This window comes from Tamandua tetradactyla, chromosome 5 (assembly GCF_023851605.1).
Source record: "Tamandua tetradactyla isolate mTamTet1 chromosome 5, mTamTet1.pri, whole genome shotgun sequence".
NCBI lineage: Eukaryota > Metazoa > Chordata > Mammalia > Pilosa > Myrmecophagidae > Tamandua > Tamandua tetradactyla.
Genome location: NC_135331.1, coordinates 92,266,439 through 92,285,809, shown reverse-complemented (window position 1 = coordinate 92,285,809; position 19,371 = coordinate 92,266,439). Strand labels below are relative to the sequence as shown.

Genomic DNA, 19,371 nt, shown 5'->3' with positions numbered 1-19,371 from the left:
GGGCTGGAGCTACTGCTTCTGGCTTGCTGTAACCCATGCAGGTTTGCTCCACTCAAACAACTGTCATACATCCCAGAGTAATCTGGGCAGAAGATTAAAATGTATTTACAAAGTCCCCTTGAGGGAGTAAGAAAAAAGGTGGAAATATTAAACTTCTCTACTTGGGGCAGACCTGATGTTCTCACAAGCATTGGGGATTGCCAATTTGATGGGCCAGGCCCTTGATCTTGGGCCTCGCCCTTATGAAATGTATTTCTGCAGAGGAGGAGCTAAGCCTACTTATGATTATGCCTAAGAATCACCCCCAGAGAACCTCTTTGTTGCTCAAATGTGCTTCTCTCTCTAAGCCAACTCCTACTGCCCCCTACATGGGACGAGATTCCCAGGGGTGTAAATTTCCCTGGTATTGTGGCACATGACTCCTGGGGTTGAGCCTCGCCCTTGCAGTGTGGGAGAGAGAAAACCTTCTGGACTAGCAGGGGAAAGAAAAATGAAACAATATTAAGTTTCAGTGGCTGAGAGATTTCAAATATAGTCAAGAGGACATTCATGAGGTTATTTTTATGCAATATATAGATATCCCTTTTTTTTAGTTTTTGGTGTATTGGAGTAGCTAGAGGGAACATACTGTTGAACTGTAATCCAGTAGCCTTGATTCCTGAAGATGACTGAATAACTATAGAGCTTTTAAGGTGTGAACACGGGATTGTGAAAACCTTGTGACTAACACTCTCTTTATCCTGTATAGTGACAAATGAGTAAGAAAAAAAAGACAAAAAATAAACAGACTATAAGGGGGGGTGGGGTGTTTTGATGTACTTTTTACTTTTATTTTTATGTTCTTTAAAAAAATATACAGAGTTCCTAATTGGAACCATGGAAGTGTTTTGGTAATGGATGGTGGTGATGGTAGCACAAAATTGTGACCGTAGTTAATAGAACTAAAATATACATCTGCATGTGGTTAAGAGGGGAAATCTTATATTGTATTTATGTTAATAGAATAAAAATTAAAAAAAAAAATCCATGAAACTGCACTATATGAACAGAATCCTAAGTTAAACCATGGACTATAGTTAATAGTACAGTTATTAAAAATGTGCTTTCACCAATTGTAACAAATGTACCTCCAATGCAAGGTATTAATAATAGAATAGTATATGGGAATCTTGTATTTTATGTTTGATTTTTCTATAGACTCAAAATTTCTCTCTAAAAAAAATTAAAAAGTAAAACAAAAACTGAAGCCTGACCTTTGTCTCTCAAGCCAACTCTGCAGGTGAACTCAGCTGTCCTCCCCTCTACGTGGGACATGACTCCCAGGAGTGTAAATCTCCAGCAATGTGGGATATGTCTCCTGGGAATGAGCCTGGCTCTGGCACTGAGGAATTGAGAAATCCTGTTTGACCAACAGTGGAAAGAGAAATAAAATAAAGTTTTCAGTGGCTAAGAGATTTCAAATAGAGTCAAGAGGTCATTCTAAAGGTAATTGTTATGCAACATATAGATATCCCTTTTCGATATATTGGATACTGTTAAACTGTAACCCAGTAGCCTTGATCTTTTTTTTTTTTCATTTGTAAACAGTTTTATTCACACATTATACTGTCCAACCTAAGTATAGACATGCCTTCACTACCATATGCTATCTGAAGGTATTTCCTTTTCTTCCACAAGGAATCCATACCCCTTCCCCATGCCCCCTGCCTGTTGACATTTAGTTTTGGCATAATATCTTTGTTACATTCAGTGGAAACATATTACAGTGTTACTGTTGACTATAGACCCTAGCTTGCATTGGTTGTAGTTTTTCCCATATAATATCTATTTCAACACCCTGCAATATTGACATTCATTTATTCTCCCTCATGCAAAAAACTTTTTTTTTTTTAATTTGTACAATTAATCGCCATCATTGTCCACTTTAGGCAATCCTGAATTATTCTGTCTAATCTTTATCCTCTGTCTTTCCTTCTGGTTTCATATGTGTCCCCAGCCCTTCTCCCTCTATGATACTCACATTCAGCTTCATTCAGTGTATTTATGTTATAGTGCTACAATCAGGTAGTATTGTGCTATCTATTTCTGAATTTTTACTGTCAGTCCTGTTACACAGTCCACGTTCCTTCAGCACCAATTGCCCAATCTCTACCCTGTTTCTCTTTCCTGATAGCCTGTGTTCTTTTTTTTTTAATTTTAAAATTAAAAAAAAAATGTAACAAACACCTTCTTAACATCTGCTCATTCTGTTCTACGTATATAATCAGTAATTCACAATAGCATCACATAGTTGCATATTTATCATCATGATCATTTCTTAGAACATTTGCATCAATTCAGAAAAAGAAATAAAAAGACAACAGAAAAAAATTCATATATGCATACCCCTTACCCCTCCCTTTCATTGATCACTAACATTTCAATCTACTAAATTTATTGTAACATTTGTTCCCCCCATTATTTATTTTTATTCCATGTGTTTTACTTGTCTGTTGATAAGGTAGATAAAAGGAGCGTCAGACACAAGGTACTTCACAATCACACAGTCACATTGTGAAAGCTGTATCCTTATACAGTCATCTTCAAGAGACATGGCTACTGGAACACAGCTCTGCATTTTCAGGCAGTTCCCTTCAGCCTCTCCATTACATCTTGACTAACAAGGTGATATCTATTTAATGCATAAGAATAACCTCCAGGATAACGTCTTGACTCTGGAATCTTTCGGCCACTGAGACATTATTTTGTCTCATTTCACTCTTCCCCCTTTTGATCGAGAAGATTTTCTCAATCCCTTGATGCTAAGTCCCAGCTCATTCTAAGATTTCTGTCCCGCGTTGCCAGATAGCCTGTGTTCTTAACGTCAGTTCTCCAAGTTCACTCAATGTTAGTTCATATTAATGAACTAATACAATATTCTTTTGTTTCTTGCTAATTTCACTCGGCATAATGTCCTCAAGTTTCGTCCATATAGTTACGTGCTTCATGACTTTATTCTGTTCTATGACTGTGTAATATTCCATTGTATGTATATACCACAGCTTGTTTAGCCAGTCATCCATTAATGGATATTTGGGCTGTTTCCATTTCTTGGCAATCATAAATAATGCTGCTATAAACATTGGTGTGCAAATGTCTATGTTCTTGGCCTTAGATGCTCTGAATAATAGTATTGGGATGACTGGATCATATGGCAATTCTATATTTATCTTCCTGAGGAACCACCAAAGTGCCTTCCGCAGCAGTTGTACCACTGTACATTCCCCACCAACAGTGAATAAGTCTGCCTCTTTCTCCACATTCTCTCCTCCAGCATTTGTCATTTTTTGTTTTTTGATAATGACCATTGTAGTGGGTGTGAGATGCTATCACATTGTGGTTTTGGTCTGCATTTCCCTAATAGCCAGTGAAGTTGAGCATCTTTTCTTGTGCTTTCTAGCCATTTGCATTTCCTCTTCTAGAAGTGTCTTTTTATGTCTTTTGCCCATTTTTAAATTGTGTTGTTTGTTTTTTTTGTGGTTGAATTGAAGAATCTCTTTATATATTCTAGATACTAAACGTTTATCTGATTTGTGGTTTCCAAATAGTCTCCCATCGTGTAGGCTGCCTTTTTGCTTTCTTGACAAAGTTCTTTGATGCACAAAAATATTTAATTTTGAGAAGTTCCCATTTAACTGTTTCTTTCGTCATTACTTGTGCTTTAGGTATAAGGTCTAGGAAACCACCTTCTTTTGGAAGTTTTATAAGATATTTCCCTACATTTTCTTCCAAAAGTTTTATGGTCTTGGCTGTAATGCTTAGGTCTTTGATCCATTTTGAGTTAATTTTTGTATAGGGTGTGAGATATGGATCATCTCTGGTTCTTTTGCATATGGATATCCAGTTCTCCAAGCACCATTTATTGAAGAGGTTGCTCTGTTCCGGGTAGATTGTCTTCACTGCTTTATCAAAGATAAGTTGCCCATAGATGAGAGGATCTGTATCTGAACACTCAGTTCTATTCCATCGGTCAGTATATCTGTTTTTATGCTAGTACCATGCTGTTTTGACCACTGTAGTTTTGTAGTATGCTTTAAAGTCAGGTAGTGTGAGACCTCCCACTTCGTTTTTCTTTCTCAAGATATTTGTAGCTATTTAGGGCACCTTTCCCTTCCAAATAAATTTGGTTATTGGTTTTTCTATTTCTGCAAAGTAAGTTTTTAGGATTTTAATGGATATTGCATTGAATCTATAAATCAGTTTGGGTAGAATTGACATCTTAACTATATTTAGTCTTCCAATCCATGAACATGGTATGTCCTTCCATTTATTTAGATCTTTCATGATTTCTTTCAGCAATTTCTTGTAGTTTTCTATGTATAGGTCTTTTGTATGCATGATTAAATTTATTCCTAAATGATTTTTGGTTGCTATTGTACATGTAAATTTTTTTCTTGATATCCTCCTCAGATTGCTTATTACTAGTGTATAGAAACACTAATCATTTTCGGGTAATGATCTTGTACCCTGCCATTTTGTTCTATTCATTTCTTAGCTCTAGTAGCTTTGCTGTAGATTTTTCGGGATTTTCAACATGTAGTACCATATCATCTGCAAACAGTGAGAGTTTTACTTCTTTTCCAATTTGGATGCCTTTTTTTTTTCTGGTCTAATTGCTGTGGTGAGAACTTCCAGCACAATGTTGAATAACAGTGGTGACAGTGGGCATCCTTTTCTTGTTTTTGATCTTAGAGGGAAAGCTTTTAGTCTTTCCCCACTGTTAGGTTAACTGTGGGTTTTTCATATATTCCCTTTATCATGTTGAGGAACTTCCCTTCTATTCCTATCCTTTGAAGTGTTTTCATCAAAAAAGGATCTTGAATTTTGTCAAATGCCTTTTCTGCATCAATCGAGATGATCATGTGGTTTTTCTCCTTTCTTGTTGATTTGGTGTATTACATTAATTGATTTTTGTATGTTGAACCATCCTTGCATACCTGGAATAAATCCCACTTGGTTGTGATGTACCTTCTGGATTTGATTTGCAAAATTTTTTTGAGGATTTTTGCATCTATATTCATTAGAGAGATTGATCTGTAATTTTCTTTTCCTATAGCATCTTTATCTGGCATTGGTATTAGGGTGATTTTGGTTTCATAGAATGAGTTAGGTAGCTTTCCCTCTTCAGGTTTTTTAGAGAGTTTGAGCAGGATTGTTACTAATTCTTTTCTTAATCCTTGACAGAATTCGTATGTGAAGCCATCTGATTCTGGACTTTTCTTTTTTGGGAGCTTCTTGATGATTTACTCAGTCTGTACTTATGATTGATTTGTTGAGGTTGTCTATTTCTTCCTGAGTCATTGTTGGTTTTCATGCCTTTTTAGCAAGTTGTCCATTTCAGCTACGATGTCTCGTTTATTAGTATGTAGTTGCTCATATTATCCTCTCATAATCTCCTTTATTTCTACAGGGTCAGTGATTATGTATCCCGTTCCATTTCTGATTTTATTTATTTGCATCCTCTTTCTCTCTCTCTCTCCCCATTAATTCCTTTATTTTTGCTCTTTTTTAATGCAGGCATTTAAGGCAATACATTCTCATCTCATTACTGCCTTTCCTGCATCCCATAAATGTTGATATGTTGTGTTTTCATTTTCATTTGCCTTGAGATATTTACTGATTTCTCTTGTAGTTTCTTCCTTGACCCACTTGTTGTTTAAGAGTGTGTTGTTAAGCCTCCATATATTTTTTACTTCTCTGGCCCTCTGTCTGTTGTTGATTTCCAACTTCATTGCATTATGATCCGAGAAAGTGTTTTGTATGATTTCAATCTTTTTAAATTTGTTGAGGCTTGCTTTGTGACCCAGCATATGTTCCATCCTTAAGAATGATCCATGAGCACTTGAAAATGTGTATCCTGCTGTTGTGGGGTATAATATTCTGTCAATATGAAGTCTAATTCATTTATCATATTCAAAATCTCTGTTTCTTTATTGATCCTCTTTCTAGATGTTCTATCCAGATGAGAGCGTGGAATTGAAGTCTCCAACCATTATGTTAGAGGTGTCTGTTTCTTCCTTCAGTGTCTTATGTACTTTGGAACACTGTGGCTTGGTGCATAAATACTTGATTGTTGTATCTTCTTGTTGAATTGTTCCTTTTATTAATATATAGTGTTCTTCTTTGTCTCTTTTAATTGTTTTACATTTGAAGTTTAATTTGTCAGATGTTAGTATAGCTATTTCTGTTCTTTTCTGATTGTTGTTTGCATGAAATATCTTTTCCTAACCTTTCACGTTCAACCTATTTTTTTTCACTGGGTCTAAAGTGAGTCTCCTGTAGATAGCATATAGATGGGTCCTGTTTTTTTTTCATTTTTTATTTTTTATTAATTTTTAAATTATTTTTTTAAATACCAAAAAACACCAAACGCAAACATTCATAACTTTTGATCATTCCATTCTACATATATAATCAATAATTCACAATATCATCACATAGTTGCATATGATCATTTCTTGGAACATTTGCATACCCCTCCCCCTCACTGATCACTAGAATTTCACTCTAAATTTATTTTAACATTTGTTCCCCCTATTATTTATTTTTATTCCATATGTTTTACTTGTCTGTTGATAAGGTAGATAAAAGGAGCATCAAATATAAGGTTTTCACAATCACAATCACATTGTGAAAGCTGTATCATTATACAGTCATCTTCAAGAAACATGGCTACTGGAACACAGCTCTGCATTTTCAGGCAGTTCCCTCCATCCTCTCCACTACATCTTGACTAACAAGGTGATATCTATCTAATGCGTAAAAATGACCTCTAGGATAACCTCTCAATTCTGATTGGATTCTCTCAGCCATTGACACTTTATTTTGTCTCATTTCACTCTTCCCCTTTTTGGTTGATAAGGTTTTCTCAATCCCCTGATGCTGAGTCTCAGCTCATTCTGGGGGTTTTCTCAATCCCTTGATGCTGAGTCTCAGCTCATTCCGGATTTCTGTCCCACATTGCCAGGAAGGTCCACACCCCTGGGAGGGATGTCCCACGTACACAGGGAGAGGGTGGTGAGTTTGCTTGTTGTGTTGGCTGGAGAGAGAGGCCACATCTGAGCAACAAAAAAGGTTCTCTTGGGGGTGACTCTTAGGCCTAATTTTTTTTTTTATAATTTTTTTATTTTATATTTTTAAATACCAAAAAAAACCCCAAATGCAAACATTCCTATTTTTTAAATTTAATTTTATTGTATTAAAAAAAATTATTTTATTTTATTTTTTTAAATACCAAAAACACCAAGCAAATGCAAACATTCCTATTTTTTTGATCATTCCGTTCTGCATATATAATCAGTAATTCACAGTATCATCACATAGTTGCATATTCATCATCATGATCATTTCTTGAAACATTTGCATCTATTCATAAAACAAAATAAAATGAAAACAGAAAAATAAAATTTATACATGCCATACCCCTTACCCCTCCCTTTCACTGATCACTAGCATTTCAAACTAAATTTATTTTAACATTTGTTCCCCAATTATTTATTTTTATTCCATATGTTGTACTCATCTGTTGACAAGGTAGATAAAAGGAGCATCAGACACAAAGTTTTCACAATCACCCAGTCACATTGTGAAAGCTGTATCATTATACAATCATCTTCAAGAAGCATGGTTACTGAAACACAGCTCTACATTTTCAGGAAGTTCCCTCCAACCTCTCCATTACATCTTGAATAACAAGGTAATATCTACTTAATGCATAAGAATAACCTCCAGGATAACCTCTCCACTCTGTTTGGAGTCTTGCAGCCATTGACACTTTGTCTCATTTCACTCTTCCCCCTTTTGGTCGAGAAGGTTTTCTCCATCTCTTGATGCTGAGTTTCAGCTCATTCTAGGATTTCTGTCCCATGTTGCCATGAAGGTCCACACCCCTGGGAGTCATGTCAGATAGCCTTGATTCTTGAAGATGATTGCATAGCTATATAGGTTTTAAGGTCTGTCCATATGATTGTGAAAATCTTATGTCTGACACTCCATTTATCCAGTGTATCGATAGAAGATTAAGAAAATAAAGACAAAAAATAAATAATAGGGGGTATGGGGAGTTTTCAGTGTTCTTTTTTATGTTTATTACTTTTTTCTTTGAGTAAAGTTTTAAAAAATTTTTATTGCAAAAGCAACATACAAGCATATACATTCTTAACATACAACCATTTCGTACATGCTGTACAATCAGTGGTTCACGATATCATCACATAGTTGTATATTCATCACCAGGACCATTTTTTAGAGCATTTGCATTACTCCAGAAAAAAGTAATAAAAAGAAAAATCTCATACATATTCTTTTTATTTTATTTTATTTTTTTTATTAACGCAAAGAAAGAAAAAAAAATTAACACAACATTTAGAAATCATACCGTTCTACATATTCACTCAGTAATTCTTAACATCATCACATAGATGCATGATCATCGTTTCTTAGTACATTTGCATCGGTTTAGAGGAACTAGCAACACAACAGAAAAAGATATAAAGTGTTAATATAGAGAAAAGAAATAAAAGTAGTAATAATAGTAAAAAACAAACAAACAAAAAAACCCTATAGCTCAGGTGCAGCTTCATTCAGTGTTTTAACATGATTACTTTACAATTAGGTATTATTGTGCTGTCCATTTTTGAGTTTTTGTATCTAGTCCTGTTGCACAGTCTGTATCCCTTCCGCTCCAATTACCCATTATCTTACCCTGTTTCTAACTCCTGCTGGACTCTGTTACCAATGACATATTTCAAGTTTATTCTCGAATGTCCGTTCATATCAGTGGGACCATACAGTATTTGTCCTTTAATTTTTGGCTGGACTCACTCAGCATAATATTCTCTAGGTCCATCCATGTTATTACATGCCTCATAGGTTTATTTTGTCTTAAAGCTGCATAATATTCCATCGTACGTATATACCACAGTTTATTTAGCCATTCTTCTGTTGATGGACATTTTGGCTGTTTCCATCTCTTTGCAATTGTAAATAACGCTGCTATAAACATTGGTGTGCAAATGTCCGTTTGGTCTTTGCCCTTAAGTCCTTTGAGTAGATACCTAGCAATGGTATTGCTGGGTCGTATGGCAATTCTATATTCAGCTTTTTGAGGAACCGCCAAACTGCCTTCCACAGTGGTTGCATCATTTGACATTCCCACCAACAGTGGATAAGTGTGCCTCTTTCTCCGCATCCTCTCCAGCACTTGTCATTTTCTGTTTTGTTGATAATGGCCATTCTGGTGGGTGTGAGATGATATCTCATTGTGGTTTTGATTTGCATTTCTCTAATGGCCAGGGACATTGAGCATTTCTTCATGTGCCTCTTGGCCATCCGTATTTCCTCTTCTGGTAGGTGTCTGTTCAAGTCTTTTTCCCATTTTGTAATTGGGTTGGCTGTCTTTTTGTTGTTGAGTTGAATAATCTCTTTATATATTCTGGATACTAGACCTTTATCTGATATGTCATTTCCAAATATTATCTCGCATTGTGTAGGCTGTCTTTCTACTTTCTTGATGAAGTTCTTTGATGCACAAAAGTGTTTAATTTTGAGGAGCTCCCATTTATTTATTTCTTTCTTCAGTGCTCTTGCTTTAGGTTTAAGGTCCATAAAACCACCTCCAGTTGTAAGCTTCATAAGATATCTCCCTACATTTTCCTCTAACTGTTTTATGGTCTTAGACCTAATGTTTAGATCTTTGATCCATTTTGAGTTAACTTTTGTATAAGGTGTGAGATGCGGGTCTTCTTTCATTCTTTTGCATATGGATATCCAGTTCTCTAGGCACCATTTATTAAAGAGACTGTTCTGTCCCAGGTGAGTTGGCTTGACTGCCTTATCAAAGATCAAATGTCCATAGATGAGAGGGTCTATATCTGAGCACTCTATTCGATTCCATTGGTCGATATATCTATCTTTATGCCAATACCATGCTGTTTTGACCACTGTGGCTTCATAATATGCCTTAAAGTCAGGCATCGCGAGACCTCCAGCTTCGTTTTTTTTCCTCAAGATGTTTTTAGCAATTCGGGGCACCCTGCCCTTCCAGATAAATTTGCTTATTGGTTTTTCTAATTCTGAAAAATAAGTTGTTGGGATTTTGATTGGTATTGCATTGAATCTGTAAATCAGTTTAGGTAGGATTGACATCTTAATTATATTTAGTCTTCCAATCCATGAACACGGTATGCCCTTCCATCTATTTAGGTCTTCTGTGATTTCTTTTAGCAGTTTTTTGTAGTTTTCTTTATATAGGTTTTTTGTCTCTTTGGTTAAATTTATTCCTAGGTATTTTATTCTTTTAGTTGCGATTGTAAATGGGATTCGTTTCTTGATTTCCCGCTCAGCTTGTTCATTACTAGTGTATAGAAAAGCTACAGATTTTTGAATGTTGATCTTGTAGCCTGCTACTTTGCTGTACTCATTTATCAGCTCTAGTAATTTTGTTGTGGATTTTTCTGGGTTTTCTACGTATAGTATCATATCGTCTGCAAACAGTGATAGTTTTACTTCTTCCTTTCCAATTTTGATGCCTTGTATTTCTTTTTCTTGTCTAATTGCTTTGGCTAGAACTTCTAACACAATGTTGAATAATAGTGGTGATAGTGGACATCCTTGTCTTGTTCCTGATCTTAGGGGGAAAGTTTTCAATTTTTCCCCATTGAGGATGATATTAGCTGTCGGTTTTTCATATATTCCCTCTATCATTTTAAGGAAGTTCCCTTGTATTCCTATCTTTTGAAGTGTTTTCAACAGGAAAGGATGTTGAATCTTGTCATATACCTTCTCTGCATCAATTGAGATGATCATGTGATTTTTCTGCTTTGATTTGTTGATGTGGTGTATTACATTAATTGATTTTCTTATGTTGAACCATCCTTGCATACCTGGGATGAATCCTACTTGGTCATGATGTATAATTCTTTTAATGTGTTGTTGGATACGATTTGCTAGAATTTTATTGAGGATTTTTGCATCTATATTCATTAGAGAGATTGGTCTGTAGTTTTCTTTTTTTGTAATATCTTTGCCTGGTTTTGGTATGAGGGTGATGTTGGCTTCATAGAATGAATTAGGTAGTTTTCCCTCCACTTCGATTATTTTGAAGAGTTTGAGGAGAGTTGGTACTAATTCCTTCTGGAATGTTTGATAGAATTCACATGTGAAGCCGTCTGGTCCTGGACTTTTCTTTTTAGGAAGCTTTTGAATGACTAATTGAATCTCTTTACTTGTGATTGGTTTGTTGAGGTCATCTATTTCTTCTTGAGTCAAAGTTGGTTGTTCATGTCTTTCCAGGAACCCGTCCATTTCATCTAAATTGTTGTATTTATTAGCGTAAAGTTGTTCATAGTATCCTGTTATTACCTCCTTTATTTCTGTGAGGTCAGTAGTTATGTCTCCTCTTCCATTTCTGATCTTATTTATTTGCATCCTCTCTCTTCTTCTTTTTGTCAATCTTGCTAAGGGCCCATCAATCTTATTGATTTTCTCATAGAACCAACTTCTGGTCTTATTGATTTTCTCTACTGTTTTCAATTTCATTTATTTCTGCTCTAATCTTTGTTATTTCTTTCCTTTTGCTTGCTTTGGGATTCGTTTGCTGTTCTTTCTCCAGTTCTTCCAAGTGGACAGTTAATTCCTGCATTTTTGCCTTTTCTTCTTTTCTGATAAAGGCATTTAGGGCAATAAATTTCCCTCTTAGCACTGCCTTTGCTGCGTCCCATAAGTTTTGATATGTTGTGTTTTCATTTTCATTCACCTCTAGGTATTTACTAATTTCTCTTTCAATTTCTTCTTTGACCCACTTGTTGTTTAAGAGTGTGTTGTTGAGCCTCCACGTATTTGTGAATTTTCTGGCACTCCGCCTATTATTGATTTCCAACTTCATTCCTTTCTGATCCGAGAAAGTGTTGTGTATGATTTCAGTCTTTTTAAATTTGTTAAGACTTGCTTTGTGACCCAGCATATGGTCTATCTTTGAGAATGATCCATGAGCACTTGAAAAAAAGGTGTATCCTGCTGTTGTGGGATGTAATGTCCTATAGATGTCTGTTAAGTCTCGCTCATTTATAGTAATATTCAGATTCTCTATTTCTTTATTGATCCTCTGTCTAGATGTTCTGTCCATTGATGAGAGTGGTGAATTGAAGTCTCCATCTATTATGGTATATGTGTCTATTTCCCTTTTCAGTGTTTGCAGTGTATTCCTCACGTATTTTGGGGCATTCTGGTTCGGTGCATAAATATTTATGATTGTTATGTCTTCTTGTTTAATTGTTCCTTTTATTAGTATATAGTGTCCTTCTTTGTCTCTTTTAACTGTTTTAGATTTGAAGTCTAATTTGTTGGATATTAGTATAGCCACTCCTGCTCTTTTCTGATTGTTATTTGCATGAAATATCTTTTCCCAACCTTTCACTTTCAACCTGTGTTTATCTTTGGGTCTAAGATGTGTTTCCTGTAGACAGCATATAGGAGGATCCTGTTTTTTAATCCATTCTGCCAGTCTGTGTCTTTTGATTGGGGAATTCAGTCCATTAGCATTTAGAGTTATTACTGTTTAATAATATTTTCCTCTACTATTTTGTCTTTTGTATTCTATATATCATATCTGACTTTCCTTCTTTCTACACTCTTCTCCATGTCTCTCTCTTCTGTCTTTTTGTATCTGACTCTAGTGCTCCCTTTAGTATTTCTTGCAGAGCTGGTCTCTTGGTCACAAATTCTCTCAGTGACTTTTGTCTGAGAATATTTTAATTTCTCCCTCATTTTTGAAGGACAATTTTGCTGGATATAGGAGTCTTGGTTGACAGTTTTTCTCTTTTAGTAACTTGAATATATCATCCCACTGTCTTCTAGCTTCCATGGTTTCTGCTGAGAAATCTACGCATAGTCTTATTGGGTTTCCCTTGTATGTGACAGATTGTTTTTCTCTTGCGGCTTTCAAGATCCTCTCTTTCTCTTTGACCTCTGACATTCTAACTAGTAAGTGTCTTGGGGAACGCCTATTTGGGTCTAATCTCTTTGGGGTGCGCTGCACTTCTTGGATCTGTAATTTTAGGTCTTTCATAAGAGTTGGGAAATTTTCAGTGATAATTTCTTCCATTAGTTTTTCTCCTCCTTTTCCCTTCTCTTCTCCTTCTGGGACACCCACAACATGTATATTTGTGCGGTTCATATTGTCCTTGAGTTTCCTGATACCCTGTTCGAATTGTTCCATTCTTTTCCGGATAGTTTCTGTTTCTTTTTGGAATTCAGATGTTCCATCCTCCAAATCACTAATTCTATCTTCTTTCTCTTTAAATCTATCATTGTAGGTATCCATTGTTTTTTCCATCTTTTCTACTTTATCCTTCACTTCCATAAGCTCTGTGATTTGTTTTTTCAGTTTTTCTATTTCTTCTTTATGTTCAGCCCATGTCTTCTTCATGTCCTCCCTCAATTTATCGATTTCGTTTTTGAAGAGGTTTTCCATTTCTGTTCGTATATTCAGCATTAGTTGTTTCAGCTCCTGTATCTTATTTGAACTATTGGTTAGTTCCTTTGACTGGGCCATATTTTCAATTTTCTGAGCGTGATCCGTTATCTTCTGCTGGCGTCTGGGCATTTAGTCAGATTTCCCTGAGTGTTGGACCCCACAGGTTGTAAGATTTTTCTGTGAAATCTCTGGGTTCTGTTTTTCTTATCCTGCCCAGTAGGTGGCGCTCGTGGCACACGTTTGTCTACGGGATCCACCAGTAAAAATTGCTGTGGGTCCTTTAACTCTGGAAAACTCTCGCTGTAGGGGAGGTTTGGCAGCCGAAGCGTGTTGGAGGAGTGCCAGCCGGCCCGGGGGTCCGAATGCGGGGAGGGTCGCCGGCCGCCGCAGCACATGAGAGCGCCCGTCCGAATTTCCTAGTCGGCCTGGGGCTCCAAGCGTGGCTGGAGGGCACCAGCTGTCGCAGCCCGGGAGAGTGCACTGTTCCCAGGCGTACCGGGGAGTCACGTGTTTGGAAGGGACCCCCTGGTCACCGTTCTTCGCAGTCTGGGGATTTCTGACCCAACTCTTTCAGTTGGTCCGGGGGGCCTCGCGTGGTGGGGACGCCAGCCGCCGCGGCCTGAGGGGATCGCCTGCCCTATTCTGCCAGCTGGCCTGGGAAGGAGGAAGCGAGGGACTCCGGCCGCTTGCCGTCCCGCCCAGCAAAGCCCGCGTCCCTCGGTGTTCTCACCGGAGCTGGTTCTCCCAGACAGTCAGCCGTTCCAGGATGGGGTACGCTGTCCCTTTGACCTCCGTCGTGGCTCCAGGAGCTGCTCTGTATTGTCTCCACTCCCCCAGCAGCTGTTCTGGAGGAGGAAAGGTGAGGGAGGCAAGGCTGTCGAGGCTGGTGGTGGAGGAGCCGATGAAGGCGGGGGAAGAGGGCACCGTGGTGTTTGAGAGCCGCCGGAGCAGGAGGGGGAAGAGGGGAGAAGGAGGGCGGGCGGGTCGGCTGCTGTGGGCGGGCAGAGAAAGAGAGGGGAGAAGGAGGGCGGGCGGGTCGGCTGCTGCGGGGCGTGAGCGCCGCGCGGCGGGCCGGCGGAGAAAGAGGGGAGAAGGAGGGCGGGCTGGTCGGCTCTCATACATATTCTTTTATACATGAGAATTACTCTTACCCTTCCCTCTCATTGACCACTAGTATATTCATCTACGCAATATATATATATTTTATAATTTTAACATTTGTTCCCTTATTGTTTGTTTATTTTTAATCCATAGGTTTTACACACCTGTCCATACTTAGGTAAAAGGAGCAACAGACATAAGGTTTTCAAAATCACCCAGTCACAATATGAAAGCTATAACATATAATCATCTTCAAGAAACATGGCTACTTGAACACATCTCTCTCCAGGCAACACAACAAGCAAGCTCACCACCGTCCCCCTGTCTACGTGGGACATGACTTCCAGGCATGTGTACTTCCCTGGCAACGTGGGACAGAAATCCTAGAATGAGCTGAGACTCAGCATCAAGGGATTGAGGAAAACCCTAGAATGAGCTGAAAATTAACATCAAGGGATTGAGAGAAGCTTCTCGACCTAAAGGGGGAAGAGTGAAATGAGACAAAGTGTCAATGGCTGAGAAATTCCAAACAGAGTCGAGAGGTTATCCTGGAGGTTATTCTTACACATTAAGTAGATATCACCTTGTTATTCAAGATGTAATGGAGAGGCTGGAGGGAACTGCCTAAAAATATAGAGCTTTGTTCCAGTAGCCATGTTTCTTGATGATGATTGATAATGATACAGCTTTCACAATGTGACTGTGGTTGTGAAAACCTTGTGTCTGATGCTCCTTTTATCTACCTTGTCAACAGACGAGTAGAACATATGGAATAAAAATAAATAATTGGGGGAATAAATGTTAAAATAAATTTACTTTGAAATGCTAGTGATCAATGAAGGCGAGGGGTAAGGGGTATGTATAATCTTTTTTTTTTCTTCTATTTTTGTTTTATTTCTTTTTCTGAATTGATGCAAATGTTCTAAGAAATGATGAATATGCAACTAAGTGATGGTATTGCGAATTACTGATTATATATGTAGAACGGAGTGATCACATATTAATGTTTTGGTTAAATTTTTTTAAATTAATAAATAAATTAAAAAAAAAAAAGAAACATGGCTATCTGAACATAGCTGTACACTTTCAGGCACTTCCCTCTGGCCTAATACACTTTAAACTAAAAAAGAGATATCTATACAATGTGTAAGAACAATCTCCAGGATAACATCTCGAGTCTGTTTGAAGTCTCTCAGCCACTGACACTTTATTTTGTCTCATTTTTCTCTTCCCTCTTTCAGTCAAGGAGGTTTTCTCAATCCCTGGATGCTGAGTGAGGTTTTCCATTTCTGTTCGTATATTCAGCATTAGTTGTCTCAGCTCTTGTGTCTCATTTGAGCTATTGGTTTGTTCCTTTGACTGAGCCATATTCTCAATCTTTTGAGCGTGGACAGTTATCTTCTGCTGCTGGCGTCTGGGCATTTATTCAGATTTCTCTTGATGTTGAACCCAGCAAGGTTGTAATATTTTTCTGTGAAATCTCTGGGTTCTGTTTTTCTTATCCTGCCCAGTAGGTGGCGCTCGTGGCACACGTTTGTCTGCGGGTCCCACCAGTAAAAGGTGCTGTGGGACCTTAAACTTTGGAAAACTCTCGCCGTCCTGGGGGTTCGCTAGCCGAAGCGGCTTGAGCCGGCTGGCGTCCGAACGCAGGGAGGGTTGCTGGTCGCCGCAGCCAGGGAAAGAGCCCGTCCGAATTTCCTAGTCGGCCCTGGGCAACAAGCGTGGCAGGAGGGCGCCAGCGGCAGCAGCCCGCCCGGGAGAGTGCACGTTCCCCGTTTACCGTTATTTTTAATTCTGTTTTTTTTTTAGTAATGAAAATGTGAAAAAATTGATTGTGAGGATGATGAATGCACAGTTATAGGTTAAAAAAAAACAGACAAAAATAATTGTGTCTTAATGCTTTCAAGTAGCTCCTCCCAGAGTACTTCAGCTGCCCCAGTGTGGCTAATGCCTCTACCCTGGGAGGTGACAGTGCCCTGCAGTGGATAGCCAGCCTCCCTAGGTCTTGCTTTTCCCTTTTACATCTCTGCTGTTGAGTCTTGGGTCAAGAAACATCCCTTCTTCTCTATCTTCTGAACCCAAGCCCAATGGCACCTAACGTCCAGTATGCTAAGGAGAAAATAGGTCTTCATCAAATCTACTGCTTCCACGCCTTATTGGTGCAGAAAATTTTGAGAATCCCAAGTTTGAGTGGTTTGAAAAACGTGAAGGATTTGGCTAGATGATGAATGCCAATATATATATATATATATTCTTTTCTAACTTTTTTTATTGTATAGGATAGCATACATACAAAGCAAAGAAAGAAAAAAGCAATAGTTTTCAAAGCACTCTTCAGCACGTGGTTACAGGACATCTCAGAGTTTGCTGTGGGCTACCATATGATCCTCTCATACATACATTTCCTTCTAGCTGCTCCAGAATATAGGAGGCTAGAGGGCTTAAATATTTTTTATCATCACAATTGACTTTTCTCCTTCTTTTTTTGTGAAAAATAGCGTATTTACACAAAAGCAATAAATTTCAAAGTGCAGCACCACAATTAGTTATAGAACATATTTCAGAGTTTGACGTACGTTGCAATTTCACAATTTTACGTTTTGTTTCTAGCTGCTCTAAAATATTGGAGACTAAAAGACTTATTAATTTAATGATTCTGCATTCATATTCATTTGTTAAATCCTATTTTCTCTGTAGAACTCCACCATCACCTTTGATTTTTTTACCCCTTTCTTTAAGGATGTTTGTGTTCTGGCAGTTCGAAATTTCTCATATTGTAAGGGTCTGTCATTAATATGGGGTAGGGAGATGAAACTGTCTGATGTTCTGGAGAGACTGAGTTAGGTTTCAGGACTTATCTGGATCAGAGACCCAGCTGGAGAGTGTAGGTTTCTGGAAAGTTATTCCAGGGCCTGGAAGTGGAATCTTATAAATTGCCCTAGGTGTTCTTTAGGATTGGCTGGAATGGTCCTGGTTGGGAGTTGGCAGATTGTGATAGGTAGCAAGATCTTCCTGAAGCTTGCATAAGAGCAACCTCCAGAGTAGCCTCTCGACTCTATTTGAATTCTCTCTGCTGCTGATTCTTTCTTTTCCCCCTTTTGGTCAGGATGGAATTGTTGATATCACCATGCCAGGTCTGGATTCATCCCTGGGAGTCATCTCCCACATTGCCAGCGAGACTTTCACCCATGGATGTCATGTCCCATGTGATTTCATTTGCAGATTTGGGATTAGAGAGACTGAGCAACACATCTGAGCAACAACAGAGTTCCTTCAGAAATAACTCTCTTAGGGATGCCTATAAGTAGTCTAAGCTTTTCTGCTACCTATGTAAGCTTCATGAGAGTAAGCCTCCTGGCTGAGGGCATGGCCTATTGATTTGGATGTCCCTTAAGTTTGACACAGTATCAGAGCATTCCCTGATGGTAAGGTTTAATAGTTCCATATTTTTCTCTCATTCCTCAGGGAACTTTGCCAATACTTTCTGATTATCTGCTTAATATACTCTATGATGTTTCCAGGCATTACAATAATCTATACAGGATTAAAGGACCTTTTTCTTATTCTGGACTCCCTGTGTTTCAGTTGTTCAAATGAGCTATGCAGATAAAGACAGGGAAGAGTGGTCTGGAGGAGGGTACAGAACTGAAGAGTACCACTAAGGGTAATTTAAAGAATACAAAGAGAAAGAGGGAAAAGCATAAATAGATCGGACAAATGAAATAAAAAAGATAAGAATTAGATTATGCAGTATAGAAAATTTCAGTTCTAGGCCAAATAAACCTTTCTTCCATTGGTCAAAGAGTATGTGTGATTCTAAAATATAGAATCTGTCTTCCTTACCCCTATGTTCTGAATTAGTTTAACCCCAACCTGTTTGGCTTCGTTCTCTTCTCTAAATATCAGGTTATATATAAAAAACAGCCTCTCAAATTCCAGAAGTAATAATCACCACTCCAGACTTAATGTGTCTGCTCTCAACGCTTGCAATCTAGGCCACTGTTTAATATTTTATTGAGAATTTTTACATCTGTGTTCATTAGGGAGATTGGTCTGTAGTTTTTCTTTCTTATAGCATTTTTACCCAGTTTTGGTATTAAGATGATATTAGCGTCATCAGATGACTTAGGTACAGTTCCTTTTCCCTCAATTTTTTGGAAAATTTTGAGCAGGATTCGTTTTAGTTCTTTATGGAATGTTTGATAAAATTCCCTTTTGAAGCTCTCTGGCCCTGGGCTTTTCTTTGTAGGACGTTCTTGATGACTGATTGAATCTCTTTACTTGTGATTGGTTTGTTGAGATCTTCTATTTCTTCCTGAGTCAGTGTAGCATGTATGTGTGTCTCTAGAAATTTGTCCATTTGACCTAAGTTATATAGTTTGTTAGCATGTAGTTTGTTCATAGTATCCTTTTATCATTTCTTTTATTTCTTCAGGGTCTGTGGTAATGCACCACTTCTCATTTCTGATTTTGTTTATTTGCATCCTCTCTTTTTCTTTGTCAGTCTTGCTAGTGGCCCATCAATTTTATTGATTTTCTCAAAGAATCAACTTTTGGTTTTATTGATTCTTTCTGTTGTTCTTTTGTTCTCCCATTCATTTATCTGTGCTTTAATCTTTGTTGTTTATTTTCTTCTATTTGCTTTGGGGTTAGTTTTCCTTCTTTCTCAAGTTCCTCCAGTGTGCTGTTTCCTTGATTTTTGCTCTTTCTTGTTTTTTAACGTAGGCATTTAGGGCAATAAATTTCCCTCTCAGTAG

The 19,371-nt window shown here is 37.7% G+C and overlaps 1 protein-coding gene across 7 annotated transcripts in view; it reads left to right on the top strand.

Moving 5' to 3' along the window:
- FKBP5 (FKBP prolyl isomerase 5) overlaps positions 1 to 19,371 on the top strand; it is a 172,064-nt gene that overhangs the window by 14,119 nt on the left and 138,574 nt on the right. For 2 of the 7 annotated variants that reach the window (XM_077161582.1, XM_077161583.1), the window contains exon 2: positions 1,268 to 1,485. The exons of 4 other annotated variants lie outside the window; for them this stretch is intronic. The gene's annotated coding sequence lies outside the window, so the exon portion shown is untranslated. Of the gene's footprint in view, positions 1 to 1,267; positions 1,486 to 14,642; positions 14,962 to 19,371 lie in introns of those variants that run through there. One more of the 7 variants, XM_077161586.1, reaches the window with a different exon arrangement.